Here is a 16,192-nt window from a genome sequence, read left to right as displayed (position 1 = left end):
AATGGCTTTGTTGCCAAAGCCCAGCATTAGATAACAACAACAACAACTTATTTATTTAATTAATTATCATATGGCAATTGTTTATAATTATGGTATTTTATTCATAACTATTGTAAAGTGTTCATATCTTGTTATTAATGGTCCTTACGATCTGATGATGGCATATCATGCCGAAAACGTTCATCTGTTATTGCTCTCTATGTGTTGTGATGTATGTGAATAGATAAATTATGTAATTTGATAAGCTCAATAAGATGGCAAACATAATCTTAACATATTTAACCCTTAACAATTCAGCTTATCGGAAATCATCAACATGACCTCTTCTTCCTGTTTTGGCTCTGTTTACGAAATTCAGCTTTATCTTCACACTGTCTGTTTCTTTGCCGTGCTACTGGGTCAATTGAAATGAGTCCATTGATGTCGTCATTATTTTTCATCTTGTTCATAATCTTTATTATTGTTTTCTGAATTTCTTCGTCTGTATATTCGCAACACTTTTTTCTACAGACACTTTGCTCTCCAGTGTCATGGGAATGCAGTCTGATTTTCTTTGAAACTTCTTTAATTCTGCCACAATTTTTTTTCTTTTCCTTGATGATTTAGGCTTTGTATGCCTATGCCATGTGCTGATTTATCTTGTGAACCATTTAAATTGTTCCTTATGTTGCCTAAACATTCAGTCACACAAAACACTGAAAAAAATTGATTTTAACTTGAGTTGACAACGGCAACAAGTACAAATGAATCACTCTTAGATCTCACAGGTACAATGATAGTTCACATAACCTTGACACTAATTCACCCAAAGTGAAACATAACACCATTGCATCCAACATATGGACAATAAAGCTAGGTACTTTTTGTAGACTTATCAACTTCTTACCCTATTGCACCTGTACTTATCAAGTTATTCTCTTGTGTTGTCATATTTTAAATCCCTTTATCACCTGCCTCACTAGTTTTTCCCCAGTTCAGTTATGTCACCTAAGAGTATTTACATTCAGTCACTCAGTTGGCATCATAATCTTAAAAAAATATAGGACTTACAAGTTGTTCTTTTGTGGTCTTCAATTGTAATTGCTTACAGAATGAATCAGCTAATAAACAGAATGAATCAGCTCAAGCAGCGAATTAGTCTAATCTGAATCTTAACAAGATCAAAATATAGGCTGTGCTTCAACGAGTAAATCTAAAAAAATGCGTATTGCTTATTTCCCGAAAAAGAAAGGAAAAAGTTAAGGAAATCAACATGTCACTATTCTGTAACAGGCAACTTTTGGATCAATTAATAGAACTGAAATATCTAGATATCTATCTAAACAGTAGACTTACCTTCAACAGACACATAGAATACATCACTCAAAAGGAATCTCCTTAATAAATATGCTAGTAAGAACAGCAAAACTGGAATGGAGACTAGGACATAAACTGCTGAAAACCATAATGGTGCAATAGTAGAAATCCTTGGAGCACGTGCGTGGGAAGATCAGTTCTAAAACAAAAGAATACAAGAAAAATATAAAAAATACGAAGACTGTTTAACATCAATGTAGTAAAGGCCTTCCGAACTATATTGTATGGAGCATCCTGTGTGAAGGCTGCAAATTCACCAATTGACATTTTAATAAATGAAAAAATAAACATCTACAAATCAATTCATGGCTCGTCTAAACAACAAGAGTATGACACACCACTGCCAGTAAAAATTCCCATGTGTTCCTCATGCTGAATATCCCTTACAAAATTAAATATGTTTCAAAATAATATTCCAGTTTGTACAAATAAATGAAATATCATATTGACTCATTTATTAGACCCCCATCACGTATAAAAATTTCCCCTCTACTTTAAGAGCAAAATGTAAAATATCATATTGTACAGTTTTAGAAAAAAGTTTTGTCACACAGATACTTTATAAATCCCAGAAAGGAGGCAGTGCGCATGATCAGAAGACAAGCGACCTGGTTCACAAGAGAATGACCAGTTGAGGTAATAAAATTAGTTTTGTTTCATTTCCTCCTTTCTGGGACTTATAAAATATTTGCGACAAAACTTTTTTCTAAGACTGTACAATACAAGACTCTATACTTGTTTTTTTGAAAGCTGGGACATGACAGTTAAGCAGCCGAGCTTGGAACTACAGTGCTATGTTGCCAATATGGACTACCACGCTGCCAGCTGATGAGACTGATGTTAAAACATTAACAACTGACACGAAGGTAAAAAAAACAATACAAAAATCGACAGAGAATCAAAGACGAAACATATCAATGCTAACATTGTGTGCACAATAAGTATCGCCAAGAGAGCTATTAAGCACTCGCCATGTGGGAACTGTAAGTTTGGCAACTCAACCGTTGCTACAGGCCTACCACGCTATGTGACATTCTGTTGTTTTTCCGCAACTCAACCGTTGTTACCATAGCAACAGGCCTACCACACTATGTGACATTCATTTGTTTTTCCGATCGCAACGCTCCTGTTATGTCCCATCTTTTAAAAAGCAGGTATAGGTTCCGAATTCCTGCCGAAGACTTTTGCAAAGTAGTGTACATTATCAGTCACAAATGATCGTGGAAAGATTGCAAAGTAAAACCCATTTCTGTAACCATCCTCTGTTCCATTGTCCCATTACTTCACTGTGACAAAGAGAAACAACATCTCTCTTTGTTTATTTGTCTTCATAGTGCCTACTGAACCCTCTATCCTGTTAGTTTTCCCATTGTCACAGCACATAGAGAGAGACAAACTCCTCCTACTGATGGTATCGGTTTTCACATGCCATACTTCTGAAATCAGTCATTCAGAGAAAGAGGTAGGTGTGTGAGTGTGCGTGCGCGTGCGCGCATATACCTGAGAGGTTTTTTTTTTTATTTTATTGGGTTATTTTACGACGCTGTATCAACATCTAGGTTATTTAGCATCTGAATGAAATGAAGGTGATAATCAATGGCGTAGCGTCAATGTAAGCTAAAAAGCTTAGCTTCCCCAGTTAATAATAATTTCATAATAAACCTGCAGTTTATGGAGAAAATTATTTATTAACTTTAATAGAATTTATATTTATGCGTTAAATATTGTGATGCGGCAACTCAGGATGATTTGTGATGCAGCAGTAAACAAGAAGCCTGCACTCACCAGCTTCCAAGCAGACTGGTTTCTTCTGTGTAATCCACCCCTCAGATTTTCCATCCCTTTCTAACTAAACTACCCTAGTCGCAAGGCTTGCAAGAAGCTAGCTTTAACATTTAAAATAAGTAGTTTCCGAGTTATCCCTTTTCGTCAGTTGTGTTCACTTGAAGTGTTAGTGTGCATTGTGGCTGATATAATAAATAATGAGCGAAATAACAGTTCCTGACACTAATTCACATGAATTTTTTTTAGGACAATTGTATTATCAAGACTGACTTACGAACAAAAGTGTGATTTAAAAAACGAATGACCAACTCCCTTGCTGTCAATGAAGGACACAACCAAAAGACAGATGCATACTTACGTAATGATACTAATATTGTGATTTCTCTAAGTATGACAGGGAGTGAGCTAATGTTATACGTATACGTGTCTATTTGTTAAGAGATATGTGTAAACCGTGAAATCATATTTTACTACGTATCATTTGAGGTCATGCCTTATTGGTGTTACTTACGATGTTCCAACCAATCTTCGACTGCTGACTTGAAATTGACCACTATTTATTTTAAGACTGTATTTTTGTAATACGTTTTCTCATATTGCATGAAAGACAACTTGAGTTAGCTTCCCCTGCTCAAAATTTCATACTACGCCACTGGTGATAATGCCGGTGAAATGAGTCCAGGGTCCAGCACCGAAAGTTACCCAGCATTTGCTCGTATTGGGTTGAGGGAAAACCCCGGAAAAAACCTCAACCAGGTAACTTGCCCTGACCAGGATTCGAACCCGGGCCACCTGGTTTTGCAGCCAGACGCACTGACCGTTACTCCACAGGTGTGGACCCTGAGAGGTGTAAGGATAGTTGTCTCATTTATAAAATTTTACAGCAGAAGACAAATAGGATTTTTTTCCTTGAAAACAGCTCTTAACTCTGTTCCCTGTTTATTTGAAAAAATTGTATTTGTTATATAATATTTTAATTATTATAATGTACTGTATATTTCATCAATTTTTAAAACATTTTATAAAAGCTAGATTTTAATGAACTCCCATCCTTATACCTCTAACCCCAGATTACACATAACAGATTGGTCATCCTTATGAGCTTTTAAGGCAACAACTTTTATCGATTTCACTATGCTGCCATCTGGCGACTGCCAAAGAAGTGACGTTATAACTCTAATTTGAAATGGGTTGAGCAACTGTACCGGTACTTCCATCTAGCAGCTGTTACCAATCAACAGTGGCAATTCTGGTGATTGTTCGCTTCCATATGTTACTGTTTTTAACATGGGAATGGCCAATCTGTTATGTATGTGATCAGGGCTCTAACCCATACATCTGAAAACTATTGCACAACAAAGGCACAAACACTCTTGAAAATTAATTTTTGAGATAACATACATGAATTAAGCATACAAAATAAGGTTAGAAGAACAAAAACTATTACTACACATCCAAGATACATTTAAAGAGAACATAAGTGAAAGAGAGAAGGAAGTAAGTTATGACTTGCATAAATTTGCTATGTAATAAGGTGGGATGGCACTGTATACAAAATATGTGAAGTGCCATCTCACCAGACGTAAGTGCTTAACGACAAATATATATCATATATCATATCATATCATATTACTACACATCAGTAATAGAATATTAAATTGAAATAGAAAACATCTTCTGGTTCAGTACAGAATAATAAATTAACATGGAACTGACTTTTCCTAATACATTCAGACAACAAAACATAGACTGAATACTTTTATGAAGGTTTAATAAATAAATTATTATATTTTCTGATGAATCTTGCCACTTCTATCAAGTTGAATGTGCATTTTCATACATCTTCATGCTCAACATGCGATATATTAAAGGTGTGAATTAAAATCCCACGGCACACTCATAAAATCTGAAGCTGTGACTCCCAACCAGGAGGGAATTTAGAGGGTTTTAGAAGTAAATGAGGGCTATAAAATACAAACAGTTTAAATGTATATGCATTAAGATATAAAATAAAATATTTTCAATTTTATATGCAGTATTTTTTAGTCACCATTGGGGGAAATTATAGTATGATGAATGCTGAAAGGGCACATGGGCCAAAAAATTTTGAGAAGAGAAACAAAATACACATTATTTACAAATAAAACTAACATGCTTTTTTCTATTTTTATTTAGAATTTACGATATAGATGATAGAAAATTATTACAGGCAATATTAGTGTGATAATTATGGTATTACAATATAAACCCACTTATTCGAGGAAATTGGAACTGAGGGTACCTCAGATAGCAAAAAACTCGGATAAGATGGAACATGCAGGAAATCATGGTTTTAGGTTAGAAATTATGAAATAGTTCTTACTGATGGAATGCAAAACTTTAATTAATTCAACTTGTCTTATAAAAATGGGATTTGTATGTAGGCTACAGTACTGGTACTTAATAGAGTAGTCTCTAAGATCCACGAATGGTTCCGATCCCTGCCAAAGAAAGATTAATGATCAGTTGTACAGCACGTGTGTGATGCATATTGCCTCCAGTTTACAATGAAGTTTGGAGCGCATTGTTACGATTTTGCCATTAATTTAATTCATTACATTGATGAAACAAGTGCCTCGGTACCGGTAAAACGGAACCTTGGATAAGTGGGTTTATACTGTATGTTTTGTTATTTTAGGAAATATGAAAACATCTTTTACCATGGTATTTATTTAATGTACGATTTTCTTTTTCATAAAAACAAGTAAAATACGAAATTTTTTTAAAGTTGGTATGATATTCTAACTTTACTGATCTGACAACCCTAACTGTGTGTGTCTTTCTCTTCTCTGCCACTCGCACACCTACAGTGCTGCATTCGCTGAAAGTTGACTCTTGTGGATTCAATTTTTTTACTACTATTTTCACTTTTATTTTTCCAATTTTTGCTATGACAACCTTTTTTTTCTCTCTCTCTTTTATGGAGGAGAGACCCGAAGACTTGCACTGCAGCCTGAGACTGTTGTGTGAATGATTGGGTAGCCAAGCAGCCAGACCGTGAACTTAACCCGGGCTGTGGTATGGATGATGATGATATGTTAATTAATGATGGCAAAATGAGACTAAGGTCCACCGCCGAAAGTTACCCAGCAATTCTGCTTCAATTGGTTGAGGGGGAAACCCCGGAAAAATCCGGCAGATAACTTGTCTCAACCAGGATTTGAACTGAGTTCAGACATACTAACCATTACTCCACAGCTGTGGACTATGACAACTTTTACAATTGTTGTGCCCAAGAATTATGACAAGTATCATATTTTCACTGTATTTGAAAGTAATGAAATCGTACTTTATTACAACATTCAGATTAATCTGTAGAAGACACGCTTAATACACGCGACCAAAGCTTCCTGTTTCAGCAGGCAATGACAGATTAAAGCCATGAATTTTAGCTACTCAACAGGATCAAGGTCCAGTCTTTGAACAAGACAGGAAGTATGTATACTTGCATTTCTCGCAAAGCCATTCTTACACAAATTGCTGACCTATATGATAAAAAAATACGTAGATTGTACATTAATTATTACAATCAGCATCTTTCGCGAGATATAAAGAAAGCGATTTATAATTGCTGATTACCTGAATTCCGATTTTCTATGGGTTCAATTAAAACGAAGACGATTCATACCTTGAATATTGTGACAGTTCCGTAAGTCTATATTGCCCCAAGTGATAACAGGAAATGCCGATTCTATGCAGTGGTCAAGCATCGATAATAATGTGGGTGTTCGGTCAGTGCAATACCATTTCTTTAGAAGATTCGCAGGCAAAATAGCGTCACTCTGTTAAGTCACAAGGGCGCAGTTCGAGAATTTATAAAATGGACATGAAGTGTCGAAACGGGTCGTCATTAGTCAATAGACATTAGCAGTGGTCATGCAGCAGCAGTCATATCTTCATGACATTCACAAGAAAGGCAAAAAATTGCATCATTCTGAATAGCACCAGGGTTCGACCTACAGTAAACTGTAAGTAAAATTAACGGTTCAATTTCTGTACTTTACATTTAACTATCCCATTTTTATACTTTACAATTAACCGCAATTTTGATACTTCATGAATAACTATTCAATTTCAAAATAGTATATTGAACTGTTCTATTTTGATACTTCATATTTAACTCTTAGATTTTAATACTTTGCAAATAAACTTAGTAATGGTGAATATTTAAACTTGTGATTACGAATATTTTCAAAGCTTAAGATCACATTCTAAATAAGAAATCCCTCCTATCCATAAGCAAGTGTAGTCTATAAATCATGTGTTATCGTGGAATCATGGCACATCAGTGTGCCACAGCACACGTGTTGAAAATGGCTAGTGTGAGGTATATCATAGGTCCACCAACTTCTTATTACTGATTGGAGATGAGGTCGCTGCTATCACTACAATTGTGTTGACATCTACGAGCTCAGTAGCTCGGACTCCTGCCATCGGTAATTGGAACTTGGCTGGCTATACCATAGAATGAATAACAAGTTCCATATCATCACATTTCTGTATTTGAATACAGAAATGCTTTTCATGCAGAATCTTAATTGCAGAACATCTGGAGGGAAGACATACTTTCCCGAGGTTTCTGGAGGGAAGACATTCTTTCCTGAGGTTCCTTCTCATATTCACAGTTTTGAATTCACCACCTTCAAATTCTGTTTTGTAAAACAATTTCCTGGGATCAATTTTTCTTATTTGGATCCAAACACAAGAAGACTAAGAAAACGCTTCACCATTATTTAATTTTTCTTTCAATAAGAAGACTTTGTCTTCCTTCTACAAAGTTTCCAAAATATCTGAAGTCACTTATCTCCATATCGTAAATTTCGACTAGGTTCTTATTGTCACAAGTGTGTATGAACTAAATCCAGTCATGTAGTGTGGCAATCATGAAGTGGAAACCACATATAAAACATGATTATGACGATATCTCTCTTTTGGCTAAGGCAGTTATCTAACCAGCAGTGAATCCATCCGTGGTTTGTCCATTATTGAAACAGGAGCTGGTTCATTTCCTCCTCTATCATCTTTTGTTTCATTCCTAAAAGGAGCAGCTAGTTTTGTTTCCTGTGTTATCAAAGATAGTACCGGTACGGTAATTATAGTTTTAATGTCCATACTTTGCGTAAGTACAAACTTTGAGCATTTGTGTGTGGGGTAGACGCTTATGTAGATCCACCACTAACCTTCTTTCATTTTTCTCATTCCCCCACATTCTATTTATTCTTTAAATTACATCTCAGTTTTGCTTCTGTTTGATGAAAATTTAACTGTGATATTTGTTTCTCCTCTTCTACACCCAATGCCTCTGACTGACCCAGTGGCGGCTGCTTCCTACGTGCTAACGTGCTGTAGCACACCACAAAATTATCGTCGAAATAATATTGTTAAAAAAACGCACAAAATACAAATTCTACTTATAATAGTTTACTATGCCATGTATTGTGGATCCCTATCACCACGGCATGGCGCGTCCTCAGGTTGCGGATAGAGGAGACGGCCTCCAGATATGGAGGGTAGCTGCGAATATATTGAATAAGCAGTCGTGGACAGCCGATAAGGGGTGGTCCTTCAGCTTGGGGGTTGGGCGAAGGGCTAACAACCCATCACCGTAAAAAACAGCTTGCTACGAAACCTAACAATAAGCCTCGGAATGGGACTGACTCTCCTGCACGACCACAGCAATGGAATAAGGTTATAAGATTTGGTACATGGAACGTAACTAGTCTTTATAGAACAGAAGGGGTAACATTAGTAGCAAAAGAACTAGCTAGATATAGAACAGACTTCGTGGGAGTACAAGAGGTTAGGTTAGATGGAAATGGCATATCACAAATAGGCGATTACTTGTTGTATTATGGGGAAGGAAACATTAATCACCAATTAGGGACGGGATTCTTTGTACATAAAAGAATAAAATCAGCAGTAAAAAAGGTCGAATTTATCAGTGACAGGTTATCGTATTTAGTACTTAAGGGTAGATGGTGCGATATCGTAGTTATAAATGCACACACCCCTACAGAAGAGAAAGATGACCATTTAAAGGATAGCTTCTATGAGGAATTGGAACACACTTTTTGATCAGTTACCTAAATATCACATGAAAGTTTTATTGGGGGATTTCAAAGCTAAAGTAGGACAGGAGGATATTTTTAAACCAACAATTGGAAAAGAGAGCCTACACGTAAGTAGTAATGACAATGGAGTTAGGTTAGTCAACTTTGCCACATCAAAAAATTTAATTGTCAAGAGTACAACATTCCCCCATAAGGATATGCATAAATATACTTGGACTTCTCCAGACGGAATGACACATAACCAGATAGATCGCATCTTGATAGATAAACGAAGACATACTACTAGTATAGTAGACATTCGAACTTTCAGGGGGGCAGACTGTAATTCTGACCATTATTTGGTAATTGGAGAATTAAGAGAAAGACTATCAGTAGCCAAGCGAGTAGAGCAACAAGCTAATATTAGTAGATTCAATATTCTGAAATTTAAGGATGAGGAAACTAAGCAACGTTATCAGGTTGAAATTTCAAATAGGTTTGCTGCTTTAACAACTTCTGACGAAGCTGAGAAAGACTTAGATCTTAATAGATAATATCAAAATTGCAGCTGAGCAGAGCATAGGTTATAATGAAACTAAGAAAAAGAAACCATGGTTTGATGAAGATTGTTCCATTGCAGTATGTAGAAGGAAACAGGCAAAACTGAAATTCTTACAGGATCCAATTGAGGAGAATAGAGATAATTATTTCAATGAAAGACGGGAAGCAAGTCGTACACTTAGGAATAAAAAGAGAGATTACTTGAAGGAAACACTGAATGAGGTAGAAACAAATAATAAGAATAAAAACATTCGAGATTTATATAAGGGTATAAAGGAATTTAAAAATGGATATCAGGCAAGGGTAAACATGATCAAGGATGAGCATGGTGACTTGCTTGCAGACTCTCATTCAGTCCTTAACAGATGGAAAAACTATTTTGGGCAATTACTAAATATACATAGGCCAAGTAGAAATGATCGGGACGAAATTGAAATACAAACTGCTGAGCCATTTATACCGGAACCCACACTTTCTGAAGTCGAAATTGCGATAGAAAATCTGAAAAAGTACAAGTCACCAGGTATTGATCAAATTCCAGCAGAATTAATACAAGAGGGTGGAAGCGTATTAGCTAGAGAAATTTATAAACTTGTACCTGCAATTTGGGAAAAGGAAATTGTACCAGAACAATGGAAGGAGTCCATAATCGTACCTATTTTTAAGAAGGGGGACAAGACTAACTGTAGTAGCTTTTGAGGAATATCACTTTTGTTGACGTCCTACAAAATTTTGTCGAATATCCTTTTGAGAAGATTAACTCCATATGTAGATGAAATTATTGGGGATCATCAGTGTGGTTTCAGGCGAAATAGATCGACTATTGATCAGATTTTTTGTATCCGACAGATATTGGAGAAAAAATGGGAGTATAAGGGTACAGTACATCAGTTATTTATAGATTTCAAAAAGGCGTATGACTCGGTTAAGAGAGAAGTTTTATATAATATTCTTATTGAATTTGGTATTCCTAAGAAACTAGTTCGATTAATTGAAATGTGTCTTAGTGAAACTTACAGCAGAGTCCGTATAGGCCAGTTTCTATCTAATGCTTTTCCAATTCACTGCAGGCTAAAACAGGGAGATGCACTATCACCTTTACTTTTTAACTTCGCTCTAGAATATGCCATTAGGAAAGTTCAGGATAACACAGGGTTTGGAATTGAACGGGTTACATCAGCTTCTTGTCTATGCGGATGACGTGAATATATTAGGAGAAAATCCACAAATGATTAGGGAAAAGCGGAAATTCTACTTGAAGCAAGTAAAGAGATAGGGTTGGAAGTAAATCCCGAAAAGACTAAGTATTTGATTATGTCTCGTGATCAGAATATTGTACGAAATGGAACTATAAAAGTTGGAGATTTATCCTTCGAAGAGGTGGAAAAATTCAAATATCATGGAGCAAAAGTAACAAATATAAATAACACTCAGGAGGAAATTAACGCAGAATTAACCCTAGAGAGCTCGCGCCTGTAAACTTTACATCATGACTCGAGCACGGTCGATTCGACCGTGCGTGGAAATGAAGAGGAATCTATATTTTTTGCTAATATCTGTTAGCACAAAAGTTACAAAAACATTATTTAACTGTATTTTATTCATTAACATCACTGTTATTATGTATTAAAAAGAAGACGAACATGCCAATATCCAAGTAACCTTGAGTGTTCTTCATACTGTGAAAAATATATAAATCACATTATATGTTAAATATTTTCATCAACGTCATGGCCTGGTATAGGAGTAACACAAAAATATGAAAGTATTTCCACTTGTCCTACTCATTATAGTCATTATCGGTGTGAAATAGGCCTAAATTCAACAAACACGGAAGAAAATAATATTAGAAGATGAACTCACTTAGTCACATGACCTCACACGTATTACATATCGTCATCATTATCACCATCGGCACTTTCTTCAGGATTAGCACAAAAAGTGCAAGTTGACTGTGTATGCTCTTTGCAGATGAAGTGGCGGCATACATTACACCTCGTCTTAGACTTACGATTTTTCTTCCAATCGCAGAGATGGCACTTTCCTGGACCCTCATCTTCTCCAGATGGTCCACACCTGTGGAGTAACGGTCAGCGCGTCTGGCTGCGAAACCAGGTGGCCCGGGTTCGATTCCCGGTCGGGGCAAGTTACCTGGTTGAGGTTTTTTCCGGGGTTTTCCCTCAACCCAATATGAGCAAATGCTAGGTAACTTTCGGTGTTGGACCCCGGATTCATTTCACCGGCATTATCACCTTCATCTCATTCAGACGCTAAATAACCAGAGATGTTGATAAAGCATCGTAAAATAACCTACTGAAAAAAAAATTCTCCAGATGGAGGTGGATTTCTTTCTTCGGCAGTTACAGTAATTTCTCTGATGTTTCTCTTCAGTTGACACGGCAGATTTTCTAGTTGCAGTCTTTCAAGTAGATAATTTCTAGACAACTCCTTGCTGAGTGTTTGTAGGAATTTTCTTCGAAACATGTCAAATTGGCGAATATTGTGTTTCAGTATAATGCCACTATTGATGCCTGCTGTGTTCAGTAGTGTAAAGAACAGAGTTAGAGGCCAGTGGTTACTGGTTCTTGCAACTGAATATCTAGCCTTGTACTCGTCCACCATGTCCACCCCTCCTTTCGTTGAATTATAAAACGTCAACATGTAAGGTTTTCTAGATTCTTCAGAGTCTGGATCAATTTCATCGGTATGATGCATGGTGGATAACAGCAACACCACCTTCTTCTTTTTCGGACAGTAGGACAGAAGGGTCTTGTCCTTGGTGAACCCGAAAACACTGCTATTTTCCATTGAATGACTTTGCAAAAATAAAGGGGGCACCTCCCTCTTAGTTTTACTCAGCGTTCTACTAATGTTAACTTATGAGTTGTTAGAAGTTCATCAGCAAGCGGCACTGAAGTGAACCAGTTGTCAGTGGTGACGTTTCTCCTGGATCCACTGATTGGCTGCACCATCCTGTTCACAACACATTTAGCAGAGTTATCAACTTGGTAGCGCCCTTCAGGCTCCTTACCAGCTTAAACTTCTATATTCAGTGTATAAAAGGTTTTTGCACATGCCAGAGAGAATACCTTTATTCCATATCTTGCCGGTTTTGTTTTTATGAATTGTTTGAAACTGCACCTTCCCCTAAAAGATTCCAACATCTCGTCGATAGTGACGTATTCGCTAACAGTAAAATTCTCGGAGCATTTTTGAACAATTTGCTCAAAAAGAGATCGAATAGGAGCAAGCTTATCAACACTTCTGCGCTCTTGTCGAGTATTTGAATCATCAAATCTTAAAACTGTCACCAGGAACTTGAATCGTATCCGGTTCATACAAGTTCTGAAATAAGGAACACCTGTCCCATCAGCAGACCAAAGGTCGAACAGGTTCAGATGAGATGCTCTCAAAACTCCAGCCATATAAAGAAGTCCTATAAAAGCTTCCATTTCAGTTCTCGTTGTATTGAGTGCATCTCTTGGGTGGCTGTAATTTGGACGCACTTTATCAATTTTTTTCATTTGTATGTCTAACAATTTCATCAATGATAGTGTCAGTAAAAATAACTTCCAACACTGGAATGGAGTCGATGCTCTCCTTGCTACCTGTTTTACACCAGGTATAAACCTTACTATATTACGTTCGCCAATACGTCTGTTACGTGGTGGACAGTGCATTTCCCATGTTGTTACTCCATCTTTCCCTGTATAAATTGGACCTGGAACAAGGTCTACTTCCTCATCTGCTGATTGAGCAGTCTGTGTTATGATCGATTTCTTCAACCATATCTTCTTCTTCAACGTCCGATTCAATGCTATCAATTGGTCTGATAATTTCTTCTTCACGGAACAATTGTCTTCTGACTGCACCAGCTTCCCTTCTTGTTTCTTCTTCCCGGGCCATTTCCTTTTCTAAACTATCAATAAGGTTCCTTATCCTTTCTCCCTCTTCATCCATATTTCTACACAGCAATGTACAGGGATCAGTAGTGAAAATAAAGTATTATACTGACAAAAACGTACGTATATGTGAAAAGTTATAAATACAAGAAAAAACTACATTATACTTATACACCAAGTGAAACAATACGAAGTTGCGTAATGACTCGCACACGGTTGAAACGACCAGGTCTGTACAACAACAGTTTCAAGTCAAATTGACCAATAGCAAAGTGCATGACAACAATCACATCTTATTCTGGAAGAGTCGAATGAAAGGTACTGAAGGGGTGAGCGGCAGAACTCAAGTGACCTTGAAGCAGAAGCTAAACGTTTATCACACCCGGTCGAAAAGACCGTGCGCGAGCTCTCAAGGGTTAATATGGGAAATACCTGTTATTATTCGGTTGAGAAGCTTTTGTCATCTAGTTTGCTGTCAAAAAATTTGAACGTAGAATTTATAAAACATATTACGGCTTGTTCTGTATGGGTGTGAAACTTGGACTCTCACTTTGAGAGAGGAATAGAGATTGAGGGTTTTTGAGAATAAGGTTCTTAGGAAAATATTTGGAGCTAAGAGGGATGAAGTTACAGGAGAATGGAGAAAGTTACACAACGCAGAGCTGCACGCATTGTATCCTTCACCTGACATAATTAGTAGCATTAAATCCAGACGTTTGAGATGGGCAGGGCATGTAGCACGTATGGGCGAATCCAGAACTGCATATAGAGTGTTAGTTGGGAGGCCAGAGGGGAAAAGACCTTTGAGGAGGCCGAGACGTAGATGGGAAGATATTAAAATGGATTTGAGGGAGGTGGGATATGATGGTAGAGACTGGATTAATCTTGCTCAGGATAGGGACCAATGGCGGGCTTATGTGAGGGCGGCAATGAACCTCCGGGTTCCTTAAAAGCCAGTAAGTAAGTAAGTAAGTAATAGTTTACTATTTTCGATAATTCGGTGCTATAGACTCAATGGAATCCATCCTTACTCTACGTGCTAATTCCCAAACAAGAGGAGTAGAATTCTACTCCTCTTGTTCCCAATGCCCGGCTAGCAGTGTCTGCTCATGCGCAGAACAACACTTCACCTCCCCCCTCCTTGATATTTTGTCCTGCTTTATCACACAACTCCGTGCTCACTATTGTGCAGCGCGGTACGCTATTCTTTACCTTGTTTTGGTGAAACTTTCTCTCTTCCCTTCTATATTCTTTGGTTCGTAGCATTCGACGGAACAATGCTGCCTAGACACCGCTAAAGATATAACTTTGAAATAAAGAAAATACGTTTTATTTACTTTTATATAATCTCAGCAGATAGTTTTTGAGTTTATTATCTACGTGTTACGGGGTCTAAGTTGGCATATCTTTTCGCGGGAGTCCGTTAAAATAGCAGCAACTAACGACAGGAACGCGTTCCACAAAGTACGCATGCGCGGAAACGCTTGTGTGGAAGTGACGTCGCAAGCAGACGACCGACGCAGAAAGCAGCGACTAACGATAGGAACGTGTTCCACAAAGTACGCATCAAAGACGTTTTATAGTTTAACCTAGACTCACTACGAGCGCTGTTTCTCGACCAAAAATTGAACACTTTCGGGCCTTTCGGGCATCTCCATCTTGGGGCAGAGAGACATGTGATTACAATATGTTTACATCACAATTCCGCTTAATTTGAAATAACATAGAAGGTTATTCAGTATTATTGAATGTGTTAGGAGTAAGTGCGTATTAATTTAATCAATAGTGTGTGTGTATATAGTGTTTATATAGTTTAAATGAATCGTCCTCCTGTGATATACGTGAAATCACAGTGTAGGACTACTATTGTGCTACATATGAGGCCTATACATATAGAGTTTATATAGTATTTTAATCATGTTATAAGTGAAACCATCGTGTGATCTTGTGCTGCATACAACTGCATACTAAATCAATTTTATTTATGAATCAATAGGTGAGTGCAAAATAAATCTGGTTAAGTAGGCTATTTTCATACTTATCTAGATATGGCCTAGTTACAATATTTTGACATTCTTGCACATATTCGATTTAATAATAACAGTTGATGCATTTACTTGTTTATTGAAATATTTATTATTAGGCCTAAGCAAAATGCACACAGTGTGCAAGATTAAGTTAATGTCCTAACTCGATTAATGAAATATTTCAGGAACTCCATCGGTACAGATTTGATGAATTGTGTAAATATGAATAGGCCTAATCACGAAGACAGGAATTTTTAATTGACAGTTTTAGCATAACAGCTTAATATTTGTTGTTCACAAAGATGACGATTACTGACTGACAGTTCCAGTTTCTTCAATTATTTGCTGTTGTAGACTAGCCTACTACAGGGATGCAGGTGATTACGTTTCACTGTTTATATTTGTTTTTATCCTTGTTACTCTTTTAGCTTATATTTGGTTGTTTTTTTTATAGTGTAGTAATAAATCTTAG

At 36.8% G+C, this 16,192-nt stretch overlaps 1 long non-coding RNA gene across 1 annotated transcript in view; it reads right to left on the bottom strand.

Moving 5' to 3' along the window:
- The window catches only part of LOC138699592 (uncharacterized), a 29,094-nt gene extending 13,941 nt beyond the window's left edge, over nucleotides 1-15,153 (bottom strand). The window contains exons 1-2 of the long non-coding RNA XR_011332037.1: nucleotides 14,906-15,153; nucleotides 1,336-1,495 (exon numbers count right to left, since the gene is read on the bottom strand). This is a non-coding gene — a long non-coding RNA (uncharacterized lncRNA). The remainder of the gene's footprint in view (nucleotides 1-1,335; nucleotides 1,496-14,905) is intronic.
- Nucleotides 15,154-16,192: the final 1,039 nt, after the last annotated feature.

This window comes from Periplaneta americana, chromosome 1 (genome assembly GCF_040183065.1).
Source record: "Periplaneta americana isolate PAMFEO1 chromosome 1, P.americana_PAMFEO1_priV1, whole genome shotgun sequence".
Lineage (NCBI taxonomy): Eukaryota > Metazoa > Arthropoda > Insecta > Blattodea > Blattidae > Periplaneta > Periplaneta americana.
This window is presented reverse-complemented; position numbering and strand designations above follow the sequence as displayed.